Raw genomic sequence first — 22,605 nt, 5'->3', positions numbered from 1 at the left:
ATAGAGGGAAGTAAAAAAATTACTCTTATAGCCAACCTTATAGCTAACCTTGTTGTAGTACAAGTGACTAAGTGATGACTATGTATGACATGCCAACATCAGATTGCCTAACGCACCGTCTTAAATCTCCAAGGGCGCGACCACGCGAGCGAGGCGACGATCGTGGTAGGTGGCGCGCACATGTTACGGGCTGCTAGTAGCCCTTGGATCTGAGATCGAACGGTCGCATGCTAAGTTGCTGAAAAGTTGCAGAATAACCCTCTAGGATAGGATATTCACCCATAGGTCTAGAATCACGCCATGCAACCATTCGATCTCAGATACAAGGGCTCTTGGAAGCCCGTATCATGGGAGAGTGGAAAGCTTTGTATCACCTGTAATTTTCCCGACGCTTGACATGACATCGAAAGCCATTTAATTGGGCGTCGAGTAGACATGACATCTAATTGGGCCCCCATAGCACTGTGCATGGATCCATTTATCCAGCAGGCAAGCCACTACCCTGCCGTTCGCATGCCCCAATCGGCATTTTTATAATCAAAAAACTGCTGGCAGTTCGCTCCTACTCGTCCCCGACGTCCTTTAACATTACGGCAGTTCGCTCCTAGTCGTCTCGCACATTACGGCAGTTCCACTAATCCTAACCCTCCTCCCAAATTCATGGCGTCCCAAATCTCCATGATCGGCGGTGAGTACAAGGTTAGAACCATCACAGACGATGAGTTCAACGTCATCTACACCCGTTCTTCCACGACGGTGAAAGGATGCCTTGCTCGCTTCAGTCGCATGTTCGAAAACTCAAATGATGAGTGGGTCGCTGGGCTAGATGTTGAGTACACCATAGTCATGGGACAAGAGAAGGATCAAAAGGAGGAAGAGAAGAAGAAGCCCGCTGTGATCCAGGTTTGCGTGCATGACTTATGCTTGGTTTACCACATATGCCATGCCGACGTTGAGTGCGAGGAATTTAAGAACTTCCTCAAGGGCGGCCTAGTCAAATTCGTTACTGTAGACTTTACGAACGACAGTGGTGAGTGCCGCACTAGTGGCGCAGAGGGAGGTCGACGAAGAGGCAGTGGCGATAGCAGAACTGACGAATGGCAAGCCAGAGATTCCCCCGGCAGGGCCCGATGCCAGCTAGGCAAGGCCCCCGGCAGAGTCTGACGCCATCAGGACAGGGCCCATGCAATCAAAAGAGGCGGTGCAGAAGATGAAGATGATGCAGCACCCGGTTTACTTTGACAGCTCCCTCCTGGAGGGGGCTAGGTCAAGGTACTCCGGCGTGCAGAAATTTCTCTTCGGCCTCCTTATGGCCTCGAGGAAGCTGCGTCACTACTTCCAAGCACACGAAATCACCATCGTCACCTGCCTCCCGTTACAACGGATACTGCACAACCCAGACGCGACCAGAAGGATTGTGGAGTGGGCCTTGGAGCTTTCAAGCTTTGGTCTGAAGTTTGAAAGTACTTCGACAACCAGAGCAGAGTCTTGGAGGAGTTCATTGCAGAACGGACCTCAACGCCTGACGAGGAAATCCAGGAGACCACTCTCCCCGGCAAGGAAGCAAGTCACAACTGGATCATGTACTTTGACGGGGCTTTTTCGCTGCAAGGCGCCGGTGCTGGTGTGCGGCTCGTCGCACCCACCGGAGAGCACCTCAAGTATGTAATCCAGATGCACTTTCCCAGGGAGATGTCCACCAACAACACTACTGAGTACGAGGGGTTGCTTGACGGTCTCAGGATCGCAGCAAACCTCGGGGTCAAGAAGCTCATCGTCAGAGGTGATTCGCAGCTTGTTGTCAGACAAGTCAACAAAGATTATCAAAGCCCGTTGATGGAGGCCTACGTAGATGAGGTGAGGAAGCTGAAGGAGCGCTTTGATGGTATACAAGCGGAGCATGTTCCCCGAGCGGAGAATGACATCGCCGATTACCTGTCGAAGCGCGCTGCATTCAAGCTACCTGTGGAACCAGGTACTTTTTTGCTTCGCTTAACCCAACCATCCGTCAAACCACCAACGGAGTAGAACAAACGGAGGAAATTAGGCCCCGGCAAGTACTTTCCCGCTGAGCCTCCGGGGGCCACCGGCAAGGTTGTTGCCGCGGATTCTGAGCTTGCCGAGGAGCGACTGATTCTGGCAGGCCGTCAAGCCCTGACCATAGAGACAGCCGCTCCCATGGCAGAAGAAATGCCTTTGGTCCTTGCCGTTGAGCCCCAGGCTCTGGCATGGGCATAACATACCGTCCGATTCCTCCAAACAGGGGAGCTTCCTGAGGAGCAGGAAGAAGCGGAGAAAGTAGCCCGTCGGTCTGCTATGTATCAGTTCGTCGATGACGTCCTGTGCAGGAAGAGACCGAACGGTGTGAAATTAAAGTGCATTCCCCGGGAGGAAGGACTGGAGCTGTTGGCAGAGATACACGGAGGCATATGTGGCTCTCACATAGGGTCGAGGGCCCTTGCCGGCAAGGCGTTCCGGCAAGGTTTCTTCTGGCCCACTGCCCTCCAGGATGCAATGGCACTAGTAACCAAGTGTGAAGCGTGTCTGTTCCATTCGAAGAAGCTTCATCACCAGCTCAAGCCCTTCAAACAATTCCTCTCTCCTGGCCATTCTCGGTCTGGGGGCTCGACATCCTGGGCCCTTTCCCCCGCGCTGTCGGGGGCTTTGAATACTTGTACGTTGCAATCGACAAGTTCACAAAGTAGCCAGAGGTGGAGGCAGTGAGGAAGGTGACAACACAGTCAGCCGTCAAGTTCTTCAAGGGGCACGCAGTTCACAAGCCACACCTTCATGCAATACATCCAAGACCTCGGTAGCATGGTCTGTTTCACTTCCGTGGCAGACCACCCTTGAGCAAGCCACCCTTGAGCCCATGGTTCCCAACACCACCAACTACATTGGAACCAAGGCTCGGGAGGCGCCTCTGAGGTGGCATGCAGATCTTCATCAAGATCATAAACATGCGAGATCAGATGAGGACCAGAAGACGGCGACCCTCGGCGGGATCCTAGCCGAGGAAATCCACAAGACCCCCGGCAAGCGCGTTGCCGGGGATGACTGCAACGCCACGACTAGACCCTTGCCGGGCCCCCGGCAAGACCCATGCCGAAGGCATCAACGGGGCCACTGCCAGGCCCGCGCCAGCCAAGACTCCATCGCCGTCCCCAAGCAGCTGCTAGCTCAACCAGCTGGGCAGGCACCTGCGTGGCGACGGGCGGCCTCTACACCGACTCAGCAAGCACCTACATGGTGGCATGCAACCCTTCGTGAAGGCTCCACCACCGCGCCAGCCCAGCAGCTAGCCAACGAGGCGCCACGATGCCTCGTCAGCTTGGACGCGTGTCAAGGTTTGGCGAGGCGGCGACAGCTGGGATGTGCTTCCTTGTCATCCCTGACAAAGCAAGGAGGACACGTCGGCAGCGCATTAAATGCGTTTGTCCGACGGTCCCAGAGGATAGGCTTATCAACTGTAGACCTTTCCACCTCCTTTGTGCCACTGTGGCAACCCCTTTTTGCCTATAAAAGGAGGCCCAAGGTGACCAAGGGAGGGATTCGGCTCTTTTGGGCAAGTTGCACCACGTAGCTAACTCAAGAACACAAGAACACTCAATACATCCACCAAAGCAGGACTAGGGTATTACGCATCTTCGTGGCCCGAACCTGGGTAAACGACCTGTGTGCTTCCTGCCAGACCTGCTCTTTGCACAACCTCGCGCCCCCCGACTGTAGAAGGGATCCCAGTGACCCCATAGGTGTCGTTCCCACCGACATACTACCTCTCATTTCTTCACATTATATACGTACAATATATATGGCCAACATCATATAGCCAGCAGTTTAGTTGTCAAAGAATTTTAGGGTGCTTAGTTTTGTCAAAGAATTCCAGGGTGCTTAGTTTTATTTGAGGGGTGTGTTGTGCTGGACACCATTAACTTATCATTGTGAGAATCGGCTTATTTTTGTCCTGTAACATGGTCAACGGGTTTGACGTGAAAATAATAATGTCTAATGGCATTTCTGAGCAAACATCTAACTTAACGATGTCATTTTTTAGATATCTAATTGCATTTTTGAGCAGGCATCTCACGGATCGATGGCATTTTTTCAGTAGTTGTAACTTCTAATGGCAAAAATGAGTAGTGATACACAACTAGTGGCATAAATAATAACAGCCCACGAATTAAATAGGTATGCTAATTTCTTTATTTCTTTATTGCTTTATACCTTTGTGTGCGAAACAATATACGCTGCCTCCCCCCAGATTTTCTTTACAGAGACAGCATAGAACAATATGAGTGCCCTGTTAAATTTTAGAATTATTCCGTGTTCGTTTGGCTTTTTTATACATTAATTGAGTTTCTGGACATTTAATGTGCATAATCCAAATTTTAACTGCAAGCACATGTTCCGGTGCACCTAAGTTGGTTGAAAAATCACATGTGTGTCCTTGGGTGAATTTCTAGGTCCCATGCAAGAAATGGGAATGAAATTCAAACATTTGGGCGTCATGACTCGGCCGAGAACATCGATAAACTTGGTTTTTAAATTCATGTAAATCCAAAACTCGCCTGGAAATCATGAAACTTGGCATGGTCTCATGTCATGGCGCCAACATGCTGTGGTAAAAAATTGGGCCGATTTGGAACAAGTTTTGGTATAAGCTTCTTGCAAACCGGAGCTTCTCTCAAGAAACCTTTGTGTGCATAATTCAAATTTTAAATACAAGCACATGCTCCAGTGCACCAAAGCTGGTTGAAAAATCACATGTGTGTCCTCCGGTAAATTTCTAGGTCCCATGCCAGAAATGGGAATGAAATTCAAACATCTGGGCATCAAGGCTCGTCTGGAAACATTGAGAAACTTGGTTTTTTAATTACTGTAAATTCGAAACACGCATGAAAATCATGAAAGTTGGCTTGGTGTCATGACATGGCACCAACATGCTGTGGTAATTTGCTGTCCGATTTGCGAAGGCGCACACATTAACAATCAACAAAGTCATTTTGGAACAAGTGATGTCACGTTACAATCGGAAACACAAGTACTATTGAAACCGTGGGCGTTCTATTTACCATTTACGTGCCGCCACGCGTCCCCTTTTTTTATTAGCTAGGAGGCGCCGTGCAGGGTAGCTATTTGAGTACGGGAGGCATGCGATCAGACCCCTGCGCGTGCTTATCAGGAGGAGAGCCCTTTGACCTCCATCTGCTGTCCACCTCTCTCCCAAGGTCTCCATTAATGGCGCCCGAGTCTCTATTTAATGGCATGGCAATGTCTCACTCGACTGAGATTTAAGAGAGAAATAATAAAATCTGGAAAGAAAATTTTGCACGGATCCTGATGTAAGATCCGACGGACCTATATAGCATCTACTGCGACTTATAGCAAGACTAATGAATATATATAAGGACGACGAGAGTGGATAATAATTGTCTTACATAATTAGGAAGATAATTTAAAAAGCCACATGCGGCTACGCCCGAAATACACAAGGGCAAAAGAAGAAGGAAGACGCATACAACGATCTGGCTCGCTGATCTCTACTTTCTTTATGCGTTGCAGGTCGCGGAGACTAGTTCTCGCGGCGGGCAATGATCTCTTTCATCAGTTTCATGTCCTTAATACGCTGCTTGGCAGCATCCATGGATTCCTCCACCAGCCTGTTGTGCTCAATGCGGAGCATGGCATTCTCGTCCATAAGTTTCTTGATGATGACACCCGTCCTCTGCAACAAGGCAGCGGTCTCCTCCTCCTGCTTCGCCCTTCCGGCGATCTTCGCCCCCAGTAGGTCGCGCTCGCCCCGGAGCTTCGCATTACCCTCCCCTAGTTGACGGATGACGTTGGTAGCCTGGTCCTTCAACCTCGCCCAGCCCGAGATCTGATCCATCTGGCTATGGACCATCGCATGCATGCGCTTGTAAGAGTCCTCGCCTGCCCGCGAGAAATATCCCAGGCTGCCGCGGCGCGACGGGTCATCTCTGCTGCTTCCGCAGCATGGCCGGACCAGTCTGCTACATCAACGACACAGCGGGACCTCCGTGCTGCTTCGGCGGCGCAGCGGGACCTCTGTGCTACTACTGCTGCGCGGCTGGACATGTCGGCTGCTTTCGCGGCGAGGCGGGACATCTCTCGTGCTTCCTCTTCCATGCTTACCTCTCCCTGGTGGAAATCTCTCGACCCAGAACTCACGCTGGCCATGGCTTGATTGACTTGATTGTTTTTTGTGGATGAGGAGTTGAGGAGGAATGTGAAGTCATCTTAGCATAGTAGTATTTATAACCAAGTACTACTAATACGTTCCTAAGTGGGAAACCGTTTAGGTTGTGATCGGTCTGAACAGGTTTGCAATTAAATATAGCGTGGTAGTAGTAGTAATTTGGAAAGTGACGAGACGCGCTCAAAATTTATTGACGGTTCTAGTTTCAAAGTGCGGCACTATTCCTGGATGGCGTAACGTCGGCACGTTTTCTCGGCCGTCGTGTAGCATATGCCACGGTACTAGTTCTTTTTATACTACTGTGTACGTGCAAAAACTGGCCCCGTCGGATACATATCTTACGCTTGGCGTTCAATAGGAATAGCCTCGCAAGTCTTCCATGTGAGTGTTCGCAAGTCCGCATGCTCCTCCCTCCGTTCCAAAATGCAGTCCATATAGCTTTATTGAAAATTCAAACCTCGCAAACTTTTACCGAGTTTTCGTGTACCAAAATGGACATATAGAATACCCAGTATATATCATTTCATTCATCTTCGAGAGGTAACTATAAAGATGGAGGAGGAGTCTACAAAGAAAGACCGCCGTATGACCTGCAGCAATTTCAACCATCCTTTGGTGTGGAGGAATATCATAGGAACTCTATATGATATGATTTTTATAGGATTTTTTCCATTAGAGCCAATTGGTTCATATGAATGGATTCCTATACTACCATAATTTCAAAGGAAAAGAAACATTAGCGTATATTCAATAGAAAAGTTCCTATGATGTGAACCAAATGCCATCTCTTTTCTAATCCCTCCTCATAGTAATTGAGATACATGTAATCTCTAGATTCAATAGAGAAGTTCCTATGATGTGAACCAAATGACATCTCTTTTCCAATCCCTACTCAAGGGAATTGAGATACATGTCATCTCTTTCCCTACAACTTCCATGTATACATCTTCTATTCCTAAATAGCTAGTATAACCGACTAGTAGCTTTTTTCCTAGACATGCAACTATGGCACAAGAACACGTCATGCATGCAAGTCATAAATCACATTGTTTTTTCTACTCTATGCATGCAAGCACCACATCATCAATTCGTGCATGTTACTCATAAGTTATTTCTTGCATTAAATTTTGCATTGACAATGTATGTGCTGGTCATGTGCACACATATGTAGTTCAAATTCACATTTTTGTTAGAAATGCCATTCTTTTAACTGCAATTCATTTTTTCTCTTTGTACTCCCTCCGTCTAGGTGTGTAAGTCATCTTCCCAAAACCAAATAATCCCAAAACACTTTGGCACGGTACATTAACTCCCTCCTCGTTTCTTGTTTCTTAACTTATCAACCAATAAGAGATGTGGGCCGTGCATGCTTTCCCAAAACACAAGCACTTCTCCTTTGTTCTGGAATCTTCCGTATCATAATTGCCCAAACTTTTTTTTCTAAATGAATTACCATTATTTGTTTTTTACTTTATCCTTTACAATGCACAATCCCATGAATCTTAACCTTTCTATCAAAATAATTGATTTTGGATGAGATTAACTATAAGAACTAAACGAACATCTACATCATGCATATATGACTCAAAGCTTTACATGCTATAGTGTGTATTTATTCATAATTTGGTTTCCAAATCTTATGCATTCAATGCATGTACCTTACTAGTTTTGGGTACAGTAGCAAATTTCACGCGGCCGCGGGTAATCAAAATGCAGGGCCCATGCATCATTGCCTTTCGGTCGAACCTACGTACACAATTTTTTGTACGTATATCTCCACTGGTCCCCGAACCCAAAATGCTTCCTCGTTCCCGTAAAACCAAGCGGACCACACATATTAAGGCGTCGACTCGAACTCAATCCCTCTCCCGTTTACTACGACGTGGCCCCGCATGTCGTAGTACTCCTACAAACCCTACCGCCACGCGCATGATCGGTTTTCTTCAAGAGGACGAGGGAGAAGCAGATTTGTAGTGGAGGCGCTTTCAAAAAAAGGATTTGTAGTGGAGGCCCCTACCCTAGGGTGCCTAGGTACCCGCCGCACGCATAATTGGTTTTCTATTTTCTTTATGCTCTTGTGCCCTAGAGTGAAATGATGGTTGCTTCGTCCGTCCAGCTTAATGCGGGAAAGGTGGGGCTTTGTGATTTGACCTCTCATCGCTCATTTACTACTACTGCGGCGCTACGACCGGTGTGCCTCCAAGTCCAACCGCTGCTCCGAACTGTAATTTGGTGCATCGCACGTGGAACAAGACGGTGGACGAGCCACATGTCGGAAAAGGGGTCCTATTAAGTGTGTCACCATTTCGTGTGCGGACTGACCCTACTTGAGTTGATACGCCAACACGACAGGGGCAGCCTACCACTTGGTTTTGCTCCTCGGTGAATCCCAACTATATTGATCTAAAAAGATACGTACTGTACTACCCTCTCCGTCTCGGTTTATAGTTCTCTCGGTTTCTCCTCCTTCTTGGTCACGGTGCACAACCTAAGATGACTTATTCACCTAGACGGAGGGAGTACTGTTCATCACATATATAGCTAGTTAAATTCTCAACCTAGAACGACGTGCATGCACTATAAACCGATACGAAGGAAGTAGTAAAAATAATGGTTTCTTCGTCCGTCTGGGAAGGTGCGACATTGTGATTTGACGTATCATTGCTCATTACAACTACTGGGGCGGTACGACTTGGGTGCGTCCCCCTGCTGTTCTGCACTGTTAGTTGGTGCATGACACGTCGACCCGGTTGCTATATGTCCCACATGTCGCCGAGAGGAAGTACATAATTCATGAAAGCGAGCGTCAACGGAGGAGTACAAGACACGGCTTGGTTTTTGCTGCTTCGCGCGATCCATCGATAAAAACCCGGACAAAAAAAATGCGAGGGCGGATCTTTTCCCGTGTGGCAGGCAGGGGAGTTTGGCATAGTCTGTTCGAGGCAACGAGGCAGGAAGGGAAACAAGCAAATAAAGGTTGAGCGAATTAGTTTTGGGAAAATCTGATTTTACGGAGTACGTACCCAGTATGGAGGTAGTATACTAATTACTACTCCCTCCTTTCCGGTTTATAGGGCTCATCTAAAAAATTCGTTTTTTCCGTTGTATAAGTCTCAATTCAACTAGTAGTAGTAGTACCATCACATGTTGGATTTCGAGGTGCGTTAAATCACCTAATGCAAGCATTGTCAAGAGAAAACTCACCAATGCATGTAGAAGTTAATGGAAATTTAGTGGTCATGCATGCATTCGTTCTAATTAATGCCTCGGCAAACATAACCTCTTGAGAAAAATGAGCGTACATTACTTGTGCAAACTACAAAATTAATTCCACCACTCACCGTCTACCTTGGTTGGAGAGATTTTGAAATTGAGCCATAAACTAGAAAGGAGGGAGTAGTAACATAGCCCAGGGTAGCTTGCTGCACCACGGAGTCCAAGGAAATTGCTGTAGTAGTACTACTCCTGTATACTACTCCAAGGAAATTGAGCCATAAACTAGAAAGGAGGGAGTACTACTAAAGGACATATATTCCAAACAATATGATAATCTCTCTAACCAAGGTAGGGATGAGGAGTAAACGGAGGGAGTAGTAAAATTTTCTCCTCGTCCTGCGGGCCACCGCGCGTGTGGGCGGGGGAGCGGGCGTAAGGCTTAGTACTACTACCTCCGTCCTGGTTTATAGGTCACCTTTGTAGTTCGTGCCAAATTTTTACCAAATATTTAGCTAACAAAATGTTAATGCATCTCAAAAAAAATTATATCGTTGGATTCGTATTTCAACATAGTTTTCAATTATATAATCTTTGGTAACATGCACGAACGTTTTGTTAGTTCAATCTATAGTCAAAATTTGACACAATATACAATGGAGACCAATAAACCAATATAGAATGAGTAGTAGTAAACAAGCTTCACCTCGTCTTGCCAGCAACCGCGCCCGTGGGCGGGGGATACGTGATGACCCACAAGTATAGGGGATCTATCGTAGTACTTTCGATAAGTAAGAGTGTCGAACCCAACGAGGAGCAGAAGGAAATGATAAGCGGTTTTCAGCAAGGTATTCTCTGCAAGCACTGAAATTATAGGTAACAGATAGTTTTATGATAGGATAATTGGTAACGAGCAACAAGTAACAAAATTAATAAAGTGCAGCAAGGTGGCCCAATCCTTTTTGTAGCAAAGGACAAGCCTGTACAAACTCTTATATAGAGAAAAGCGCTCCCGAGGACACATGGGAATTATCGTCAAGCTAGTTTTCATCACGTTCATATGATTCGTGTTCGGTACTTTGATAATTTGATATGTGGGTGGACCGGTGCTTGGGTGCTGTTCTTACTTGAACAAGCATCCCACTTATGATTAACCTCTATTGCAAGCATCCGCAACTACAACAAAAGTATTAAGGTAAACCTAACCATAGCATGAAACATATGGATCCAAATGAGCCCCTTACGAAGCAACGCATAAATTAGGGTTTAAGCTTCTGTCACTCTAGCAACCCATCATCTACTTATTACTTCCCAATGCCTTCCTCTAGGCCCATATAATGGTGAAGTGTCATGTAGTCGACGTTCACATAACACCACTAGAGGAGGGACAACATACATCTCATCAAAATATAGAACGAATACCAAATTCACATGACTACTAATAGCGAGACTTCTCCCATGTCCTCAGGAAAAACATAACTACTCACAAAGCATATTCATGTTCATAATCAGAGGAGTATTAATATGCATATAGGATCTGAACATATGATCTTCCACCAAATAAACCAACTAGCATCAACTACAAGGAGTAATCAACACTACTAGCAACCTACATGTACCAATCCCAGACATAGAGACAAGAACTGGATACAAGAGATGAACTAGGGTTTGAGAGGAGATGGTGCTGGTGAAGATGTTGATGGAGATTGCCCTCACTCGATGAGAGGAGCGTTGGTGATGACGATGACGATGATTTCCCCCTCCCGGAGGGAAGTGTCGCAGGCAGAACGGCTCTACCGGAGCCCTAGATTGGTTCCGCCAAGGTTCCGCCTCATGGCGGCGGAGTCTCGTCCCGAAAGCTTGCTTATGATTTTTCTTCGGACGAAAGACTTCATACAGCAGAAGGTGGCCACCGGAGGGCCAACAGTGGGCCCACGAGGCAGGGGGCGCGCCCCCACCCTCGTGGACAGGTGTAGGCCCCCCCCTGACGTATTTCTTCCGCTCAGTATTTTTTACTGTTTCCAAAAATAACTTTCGTGGAGTTTCAGGACTTTTGGAGTTGTGCAGAATAGATCTCTAATATTTGCTCCGTTTCCAGCCCAGAATTCCAGCTGCCGGCATTCTCCCTCCTTATGTAAACCTTGTAAAATAAGAGAGAATAGGCATAAGTATTGTGACATAATGTGTAATAACAACCCATAATGCAATAAATATCGATATAAAAGCATGATGCAAAATGGACGTATCAACTCCCCCAAGCTTAGACCTCGCTTGTCCTCAAGCGAAAGCCGGTAACGACAAATATGTCCACATGTTTAGAGGTAGAGGTGTCGATAAAATAAAATACGGACATGAGAGCATCATGATCATTCTCATAACAGCAACATATATGGATATTGTCGGATGATTCCTTATGCTCAAGTAATAATCTATTCACAATGCAAAGTATGAATCAGAAACTTTATTGAGAACTAACAAACTATAATCTCAGTCATTGAGGCAATTGCAATTTATCATAATATCAGAAAGAGTCTATGTCAGAGCTTTCTAGCAAGTCCACATACTCAACTATCATTTAGTCTTTCATAATTCCTAACACTCACGCAATACTTGTGGTTACGGAGTTTTAACAGGATATAGAGAAAGATAGGGGCTTATAGTTTCACCTCCCAACCTTTTACTTCAAGGGTAATGTCAACAATAATAGTTCATGCTAACTTACATCCAATTAGATATATCTATCAGGATCTTTCCAACACCCTGTGCTTGCCAAAGGATAAAATGTAAAAAGGAAAGGTGAAGATCACCATGACTCTTACATAAGATAAAAGATAATAATAAAAGATAGGCCCTTCGCATAGGGAAGTAGAGGTTGCCATGCGCTTTCAAGGTTGGATGCACAAAATCTTAATGCGAAAGAACGTCACTTTATATTGCCACTTGTGATATGAACCTTTATTATGCATTCCATCGCTTTTATTTCTTCCACATCACAAGATCGTATAAAGCTTATTTCCTCCACACCAATCAATCATACATATTTAGAGAGCAATTTTTATTGCTTGCACTGATGACAACTTACTTGAAGGATCTTACTCAATCCATAGGTAGATATGGTGGACTCTCATGGCAAAACTGGTTTAAGGGTTTTTGGAAGCACAAGTAGTATCTCTACTTGGTGCAAAGAATTTGGCTAGCATGAGGGGGAAAGGCAAGCTCAACATGTTGGATTATCCATGACAATATACTTTATCTCAGATATAAGAAAACATAACCCATTACGTTGTCTTCCTTGTCCAACATCAACTCTTTAGCATGTCATATTTTAATGAGTGCTCCCAATCATAGAAGATGTCCAAGATAGTATATTTATATGTGAAACCTCTCTTTCTTTATTACTTCCTATTAATTGCAACGATGACCAAAGCTATGTTTGTCAAATCTCAACAATTTTTAATCATCATACTCTTCCTATGTGAAGTCATTACTCTCAATAAGATCAATATGATCTCTTTTTTTATTTCTTTTTATTCTTTTCTCTTTTCTTTTATTCACTCAAGATCATAGCAAGATAATCAAGCCCTTGACTCAACACTAATCTTTATTATATAGCTCACGGACTCGATTACATAGAAAGATCATAAAGCAAAACTCAAAAACTAGATCATACCAAAACTTTATTCTACTAGATAAAGATACTACTAAAAGGATCGAGCTAAGAAAGACGGTAAAGAAAGGAGATGTGGTGGTGATACGTTACCGGGGCATCTCCCCCAAGCTTGGCAGTTACCAAGATGATGGCTTAGTTGATGGCGTAGGCTTCTTCCTTAATTTGCGCTTGAGGACAGAATTTTGATCCCTCAGGTCATCAATCTCCTGCTCCAGGCTTAATATCTTTTTGCATAATTCCTGCTTGTTTTCTTGCAAGAGGCGAAAAGGGATAAACTCAATCTTAAATTTCTTTGCTCTATCAGGGAGGCTTGACTTCTTGAACTCCACATGCATGTCCCCAGGTTGAGGTAATGGGACTTCATCTTCATCTGAGCTCGTCTCCTCCTTTCTCTTGGGCTCATAGTCCTCTTCTTCTTCCGTAGTCCAACCACAATGCTCCACATCCCCATAGACCCTAGGATCTACAAGGTAATCAGCCACATAGCTTTCTCCTTCCGAATCCTGGGACGACATGTTGCTCTAATCTGCAGCAGGACAGCTCGAAACAAAGACAGATGACAATTGCGTGATACAAGAGTCAAAACCTTCGGGAGATTATATAATGAATTTTTACCGACCAAAATATGTAACGTGCAAGAAAACAGAGTCCGGAGAGCGCACGAGGTGCCCACGAGGCAAGGGGCGCGCCCTCCACCCTCGTGGAGCCCTCGAGTCCTTCCCGGACTGCTTCTTATTTTTCTATTTTTCTAAATATTCCAAAACGGAGAAAAATTGCCATTAGAACTGTTTTGGAGTCGGTTCACTTACCGTACCACATACCTATTCCCTTTCGGAGTCTGAAACATTCCGGAAAGTGTCCCTTATGTATTCCTCCGGGGTTACGGTTTCAATAATATTGGTTTCAACATTTATAGGATTACCTGAGATATAATGTTTGACTCTTTGACCGTTTACCACCTTCGGATTTGTGCCTTCGAAGTTGTTGATTTTTATGGCACCGGAACGATAGACCTCCTCGATAACGTAAGGGCCTTCCCATTTAGAGAGAAGTTTTCCTGCAAAAAATCTTAAATGAGAGTTGTATAGCAATACATAATCACCTACATTAAACTCACGCTTTTGTATTCTTTTGTCATGCCATCTTTTAACTTTTTCGTTAAACAATTTGGCATTCTGATAGGCTTGGGTTCTCCATTCATCAAGTGAGATAATGTCAAATAACCTCTTCTCACCAGCAAGTTTGAAATCGTAGTTGAGCTCCTTAATAGCCCAATAAGCCTTATGTTCTAGTTCGAGAGGTAAGTGACATGCTTTTCCATAAACCATTTTATACGGAGACATACCCATAGGACTTTTATATGCAGTTCTATAGGCCCATAATGCATCATCAAGTTTCTTGGACACATTCTTTCTAGATCTATTAACAGTCTTTTCTAAAATTAATTTGAGCCCTCTGTTGCTCCATTGTACTTGACCACTAGACTGCGAGTTATAAGGAGATGCAATTCTATGATTAACATCATATTTAGCAAGCATTTTTCGGAAAGCACCATGAATAAAATGTGAACCACCATTAGTCATTAAATATCTAGGACTCCAAACCTCGGAAAAATAACTTCTTTAAGCATTTTAATAGAAGTGTTGTGATCAGCACTACTAGTTGGAATAGCTTTTACCCAATTAGTAACGTAATCAACAGCAACTAAAATATTTGTGTACCCATTAGAGGCAGGAAAAGGTCCCATATAATCAAAGCCCCAAACATCAAATGGTTCAATAACAAGTGAATAATTCATAGGCATTTCTTGACGTCTACTAATATTACCAATTCTTTGACATTCATCACAAGATAGGACAAACTTATGGGCATCCTTGAAGAGAGTAGGCCAATAAAAACCGGATTGCAATACCTTATGTGCAGTTCAATCTCCAACATGGTGTCATCCATAAGCCTCAGAGTGACACTTGCGTAGGATTTGTTCCTGTTCATGCTTGGGTACACAACGTTTAATAACACCATCTACTCCTTCTTATAAAGATGTGGGTCATCCCAAAAGTAATGTCTCAAGTCATAGAAAAACTTTTTCTTTTGCTGGTATGTGAAGCTAGGTGGTATAAATTTAGCAACAATATAATTAGCATAATCAACATACCATGGAGCAGTACGAGAAGCATTTATGACATTTAATTGTTCATCAGGAAAGCTATCATCAATAGGTAGTGGGTCATGAAGAACATTCTCTAGCCTAGACAAGTTGTCTGCAACGGGGTTCTCAGCTCCCTTTCTATCAATAATATGCAAATCAAATTCTTGTAACAAGAGAACCCATCTAATAAGTCTAGGTTTAGCATCTTTCTTTTCCATAAGATATTTAATAGCAGCATGATGAGTGTGAATAGTTACTTTAGAATCAACAATATAAGGTCTGAACTTATCACAAGCAAATACAACTGCTAAGAATTCTGTTTCAGTAGTAGCATAATTTCTTTGAGCGTTGTCTAGAGTTTTGCTAGCATATTGGATAACATTTAATTTCTTATCAACTCTTTGCCCTAGAACAGCACCTACAGCATAATCACTAGCATCACACATAATTTCAAACGGTAAATTCCAATCAGGTGGCTATCTTAAGTATTTCGAATGCTTCTACACAATCATCATCAAAGAGAAATGGTATATCTTTTTGTAATAAATTAGTCAGAGGCCGAGATATTTTTGAGAAGTCCTTAATGAACCTCCTATAAAAACCGGCATGACCAAGGAAACTTCTTATACCTTTGATGTCCTTGGGACATGGCATCTTTTCAATAGCATCAACCTTGGCTTTATCAACTTCAATACCTCTTTCAGAAACTTTATGCCCCAAGACAATACCTTCATTAACCATAAAGTGGCACTTCTCCCAATTCAAGACAAGATTAGTTTCTTCACATATCTGCAAAACTCGATCAAGGTTGCTCAAGCAATCATCAAAAGAGGATCCATAGATGGAGAAATCATCCATGAAAACCTCACAAATCTTTTCACAAAAGTCAGAGAATATAGCCATCATGCATCTTTGAAAGGTAGCATGTGCATTACATAAACCAAAAGGCATACGTCTATAAGCAAAAGTACCGAAAGGGCAAGTAAAAGTGGTCTTTGATTGATCATCAGCTGACACAGGTATTTGAGAGAAACCAGAATAACCATATAGAAAGCAAAAATGTGTATGTTTAGATAATCTTTCTAGCATTTGATCGATAAAAGGTAAGGGGTAATGATCCTTTTTAGTAGCTTTATTTAATTTGCGGAAATCAATTACCATCCTATAACCTGTAATAATTCTTTGCGGGATCAATTCATCTTTATCATTAGGAACGACAGTAATACTTCCTTTTTAGGGACACAATGGACAGGACTTACCCACTGACTATCAGCAATGGGATAAATTATACCTGCCTCAAGGAGCTTTAGTATTTCCTTTCTTACCACTTCTTTCATCTTAGGATTCAGCCATCGTTTGTGATCACGAACTGGTTTGGCATCTTTCTCCAAATTTATTTTGTGTTGACATAGAGTGGGACTAATGCCCTTAAGATCATCAAGAGTATATCCAATAGCAGCACGGTGCTTCTTCAGAGGTTAGCACTAATAATAACAGGATATATCTTATTTTCATCAAGATAAGCATATTTAAAAGTATCAGGTAACGGTTTAAGCTCAAACACGGGATCACCCTTGGGTGGAGGAGGATCCCCTAGGATTTCAACAGGCAAATTGTGTTTCAGGATAGGTTCCTGTTTAAAGAATACTTCATCTATTTCCCTTCTTTCATTCATAAACATATCATTTTCATGGTCTAGCAAATATTGTTCTAAAGGATCACTAGGAGGTACGGCAATAGAAGCAAGTCCAATAATTTCATCCTTACTAGGTAGTTCCTCTTCACAGTGTTGTCTACTAAATTTAGAGAAATTAAACTCATGAGACATATCACCCAAACCAATAGTAAAAACATCCTTTTCACAGTCTATCTTAGCATTAACAGTGTTCAAGAAGGGTCTACCAAATATAATGGGGCAAAAGCTATCTTGTGGGGAACCAAGAACAAGAAAATCAGCAGGATATTTAGTTTTCCCACACAAGACTTCAACATCTCTAACAATTCCCATGGGTGAAATAGTATCCCTATTGGCAAGTTTAATTGTGACATCAATATCTTCTAACTCAGTAGGTGCAATATCATGCATAATTTCTTTGTATAAGTCAATAGGTATTGCACTAGCACTAGCACCCATGTCACATAAGCCATGATAACAATGGTCTCCTATTTTAATAGAAATAACAGGCATGCCTACCACAGGTCTATGTTTATCTTTAGCACAAGGTCTAGCAATTCTAGCAGTCTCTTCACGGAAATAAATAACATGCCCATCGATATTATCATACAAGAGATCTTTAACAATAGCAATATTAGGTTCAACTTTAACTTGCTCTGGAGGTGTATAATTTCTAATATTGCTTTTACGAACCACAGTTGAAGCTTTAGCATGATCCTTTATTCTAACAGGGAAAGGTGGTTTCTCAACATAAGTAGTAGGAACAATAGGATCATTATAAGTGATAGTCTTTTCTTCAACTTTAATAGGTGTAGCTACTTTTACTTCTCTGGGAGGATGATATTTAAACCACTTTTCCTTAGGGAGATCAACATAAGCAGCAAAAGATTCACAGAAAGAAGCTACTATCTCAGAGTCAAGTCCATATTTTGTGCCAAATTTACGGAAAACATTGGTATCAATAAAAGATTTAACACAATCAAACTTAGGTGTCATACCTGACTCCTTACCTTCGTCGAGATCCCAATCTTCAGAGTTGCATTTAATTCTTTCCAATAAATCCCATTTGAATTCAATAGTCTTCATCATAAAAGAGCCACCACAAGAAGTATCGAGCATGGTGCGATTGTTATCAGAAAGCCGAGCATAAAAACTTTGAATAATTATTTCTCTTGGGAGCTCATGATTGGGGCATGAATATAACATAGATTTAAGCCTCCCCCAAGCTTGAGCGATGCTTTCTCCTTCGCGAGGCCAAAAATTATATATATAATTGCGATCACGATGAACAAGGTGCATAGGATAAAACTTCTGATGAAATTCCAATTTCAATCGTTTGTAGTTCCATGACCCCGTATCATCACATAGCCTATACCATGTCAATGCATCTCCCTTCAAAGATAAAGGGAAGACCTTCTTCTTAATAACATCATCGGGTATACCTGCAAGCTTGAATAATCCACAAACTTCATCCACATATATTAAGTGCTCATCAGGATGCATGGTTCCATCTCCTACATAAGGATTAGCTAGCAGTTTTCCTAACATACCCGAAGGAATTTCAAAGTAGACATTTTCATCTTCAATAGGTTCAGTAGGTTGAGGAGAAACTCTTTGCTCTACTGGTCGGGGTGAAGATACCCTGGACAAGCCCCTCAGAGGATTACTTTCCATAGTAACAAGTGACAGTAAATTTCAACACACTATATAAATTTTTCCTTACCAAATTCCACCTACCAAAGGCGCTTCACTCCCCGGCAATGGCGCATGAAAAGAGTCTTGATGACACACAAGTATAGGGGATCTATCGTAGTCCTTTCGATAAGTAAGAGTGTCGAACCCAACGAGGAGCAGAAGGAAATGATAAGCGGTTTTCAGCAAGGTATTCTCTGCAAGCACTGAAATTATAGGTAACAGATAGTTTTGTGATAGGATAATTGGTAACGAGCAACAAGTAACAAAAGTAAATAAAGTGCAGCAAGGTGGCCCAATCCTTTTTGTATCAAAGGACAAGCCTGGACAAACTCTTATATAGAGAAAAGCGCTCCCGAGGACACATGGGAATTATCGAAGCTAGTTTTCATCACGTTCATATGATTTGCGTTCGGTACTTTGATAATTTGATATGTGGGTGGACCGGTGCTTGGGTGCTGTTCTTACTTGAACAAGCATCCCACTTATGATTAACTTCTATTGCAAGCATCCGCAACTACAACAAAAGTATTAATGTAAACCTAACCATAGCATGAAACATATGGATCCAAATCAGCCCCTTACGAAGCAACGCATAAACTAGGGTTTAAGTTTCTGTCACTCTAGCAACCCATCATCTACTTATTACTTCCCAATGCCTTCATCTAGGCCCAGATAATGGTGAAGTGTCATGTAGTCGACATTCACATAACACCACTAGAGGAGAGACAACATACATCTCATCAAAATATCGAACGAATACCAAATTCACATGACTACTAATAGCGAGACTTCTTCCATGTCCTCAGGAACAAACGTAACTACTCACAAAGCATATTCATGTTCATAATCAGAGGAGTATTAATATGCATATAGGATCTGAACATATGATCTTCCACCAAATAAACCAACTAGCATCAACTACAAGGAGTAATCAACACTACTAGCAACCTACATGTACAAATCCCAGACTTAGAGACAAGAATTGGATACAAGAGATGAACTAGGGTTTGAGAGGAGATGGTGCTGGTGAAGATATTGATGGAGATTGCCCTCTGCCGATGAGAGGAGCGTTGGTGATGACGATGACGATGATTTCCCCCTCCCGGAGGGAAGTGTCCCCGGCAGAACAGCTCTGCCGGAGCCCTAGATTGGTTCCGCCAAGGTTCCGCCTCATGGCGGCAGAGTCTCGTCCCAAAAGCTTGCTTATGATTGTTCTTCGGATGAAAGACTTCATATAGCAGAAGATGGCCACCGGAAGGCCAACAGGGGGCCCACGAGGCAGGGGGGCGCGCCCCCACCCTCGTGGACAGGTGGAGGCCCACCTGACGTATTTCTTTCGCTCGGTATTTTTTATTATTTCCAAAAATAACTTTCGTGGAGTTTCAGGACTTTTGGAGTTGTGCATAATAGGTCCCTAATATTTGCTCCTTTTCTAGCCCAGAATTCCAGCTGCCGGCATTCTCCCTCCTTATGTAAACCTTGTAAAATAAGAGAGAATGGGCATAAGTATTGTGACATAATGTGTAATAACAGCCCATAATGCAATAAATATCGATATAAAAGCATGATGCAAAATGGACGTATCAATACGGTGTAGTAAGCAAGCTTCTCCTCGTTCTGTGTGTTGATGGGACACATCAAAAGTAATCCATACAGAGCATCTCCAGTGTATAGAACCTTGCCTCTAAGGTCGGCCCCACATGGTTTGCCTTTTTTTAACATAACGCGTCAAGTCGCCATTTGTTTGTTCACCCGTGGTAGACGATCCTCCATCAAGTGGACAACCAGTACACGTGTCAAATTACCATGTGGGCTGCCTTTTTGTACAGAAAAGAGCTCCACCATTTACTTGCGCAGGTGTGGTTGGGAAAGAGACGGGAGTACGTGCGCCGTGCGTGCACCTCTTCTCCTCGTGCACGTCCCCACCTATGTGGGTGTGTGTGAGAGAGATACAAACCTAGACATAATGCGCTGTCCATCCCCATGCCTCCACCCAGTCTGACCACCAGTCACCACCACGCCCCACTCCTCCTCACCTTATCTCTCATCTTTCTCGAGACTAGCAATGTGCCCGTGCATTGCAACGTATCCAAAGTAGAATAGTACTTGTTCACAAACTTGAAATAAAACACTCTTGTTTTGATATACATATATACCACTAAAAATATATTACATTTCACTCAAAATATATTTCTCAGGTTGTTTTGAGGAGGCGAGGGAGGGATGTGGTTGCTTTCAAGATAATAAGGGGTTTTCTTCAAATTGGAGCAGAGAAGTGGGCTATTGTTGCAAAAATGCCACAACTTACCTCGCAGCCATTAGATGTAGATCTAATGGTCAGAAATGACGGATGGCAGACACACCGTCATCACCAACTGAGTCTTTTATAGGAGTAGAGATATCATTTTTTCGATGAAATTCTTGAGATACCATTTTTTCGATAAAATTCTCAAGATATCATTAGTTTTTACACGTGGGATTACTGCTGCATGGGTCAATCACAACAGGTGTTTTGTAAAAAAATGCATCTTGATGTTCCCTGCAATGCAAGGGCATCTTGCTAGTCCATGAAAACAACACATTGCAAAATTTCATGGTGAACGAGCGATTTGAATCTGCTGGGAGGGGCTATTTGGATTTTTCCCGGGGTAGCCAAAATATTGGCGACCCTTTTGTCCACCCGTGCCTTTGCCACCGATGAACGAGGAATGGCTCGGGTGCTCATGCATCCTCCAGCGCGCACGTTGGAGGTGAGCTTGCACGAGCTGTGCTTTTTTGTCCCACCACGCCGCCCGAGCCGGCCGCAGATCGACCGGCGACCCGCATATTACGCCATCCAACCATAGCCGCACACATTCTGACAGTAACTCAACCACCAGACGAAATTCATGCAAACACGGCGATATTTCTCATAAACAATGACAGAAGTCATATAAAATACCGGATTTTCATACAAACATGACGTATTTCATTACATTCAAATCAACTGAGCAGTGCTAGTTCTGGACAATACATGTATATAATACCTGGCCTAAATGGTCGCCTGCCGATCCATTTGTGTTCCTCATGTCCGGCAGCACGATCACCGGACTGCGGGGAGCTTCGGAGGAATATGCTTCAGCGCAAAGGACGGCTCGCTTCTCCACTGCCAAAGCCGAAGATGATGGTGGAGGGGGGCTTCTCCGCTTCCGTGGAGCCCATGCGGGGTCGATGAAGGTCCTCGCAACAAAACGATCCGGCAAGACACCTGCTGTGTACGCCGGCGTCGCCTCCGCGGTGGCCTTCATGGGACCTAAGCAACGGCGGCCTCCCGTGTTCTACTTCTCCTCAATGATGGCAGCGGACGCGGAGGCGCTGGCCACCGACTCGTCGCTCTCAGCGCTCCCGGCTTCTGTCTCTGCTTGCATGGCGCGGCCGTCGGCATGGGAGTCTCGGACACAGAAACGGGAGACGCGGTCGTGGACACGGGAGGCGCGGTACGAGGCGGCGGCGTGGACGGCAGCGACGACGCCCGTGCGCCGCTCCTCGTCGAGCTGGCCTGGAGCGGCGAGTTGCTGAGCCGCACGCCGGCTCGAGGTGGCAGCTGGCTCCGTCGGGTGAGGGGAGGGAGGTGGTTCATCAAGCTGCATAGCTCATATCCGGCGGGCTCGGGGGGCCACCCAGCTGGCTTGGATGCGGGATAACTACTCTTCGTAAGCCATTGTAAGAGCGGACAAAATGGTGAAGGAGGAGATAGGGGAGCGGCGGAGGGGTGCGATTCTTGGCCAGCGTTTGGCCTCGTTTAAATAGGAGATTAAATAGACGGCGGACGGGAGGAGCTCGGCCACCGTTGCATTTAATGCCGGCCCGGTCATGAACGGACGTGTGTCCAGAGTGGGTTTCTCGGCTTCCACACGGGTTTCATGGAGGCGTTTAAATGCAGCAAGGAGGCGTGTTCAGCCGGGCGTGCATCAAGTGGCGCCCTCGACTCTGATGTACAACACCGT

The sequence above is a fragment of the Triticum aestivum genome, chromosome 5D (assembly GCF_018294505.1).
Source record: "Triticum aestivum cultivar Chinese Spring chromosome 5D, IWGSC CS RefSeq v2.1, whole genome shotgun sequence".
Taxonomy (NCBI): Eukaryota; Viridiplantae; Streptophyta; class Magnoliopsida; order Poales; family Poaceae; genus Triticum; species Triticum aestivum.
Note: the sequence above shows the minus strand (reverse complement) of the source record.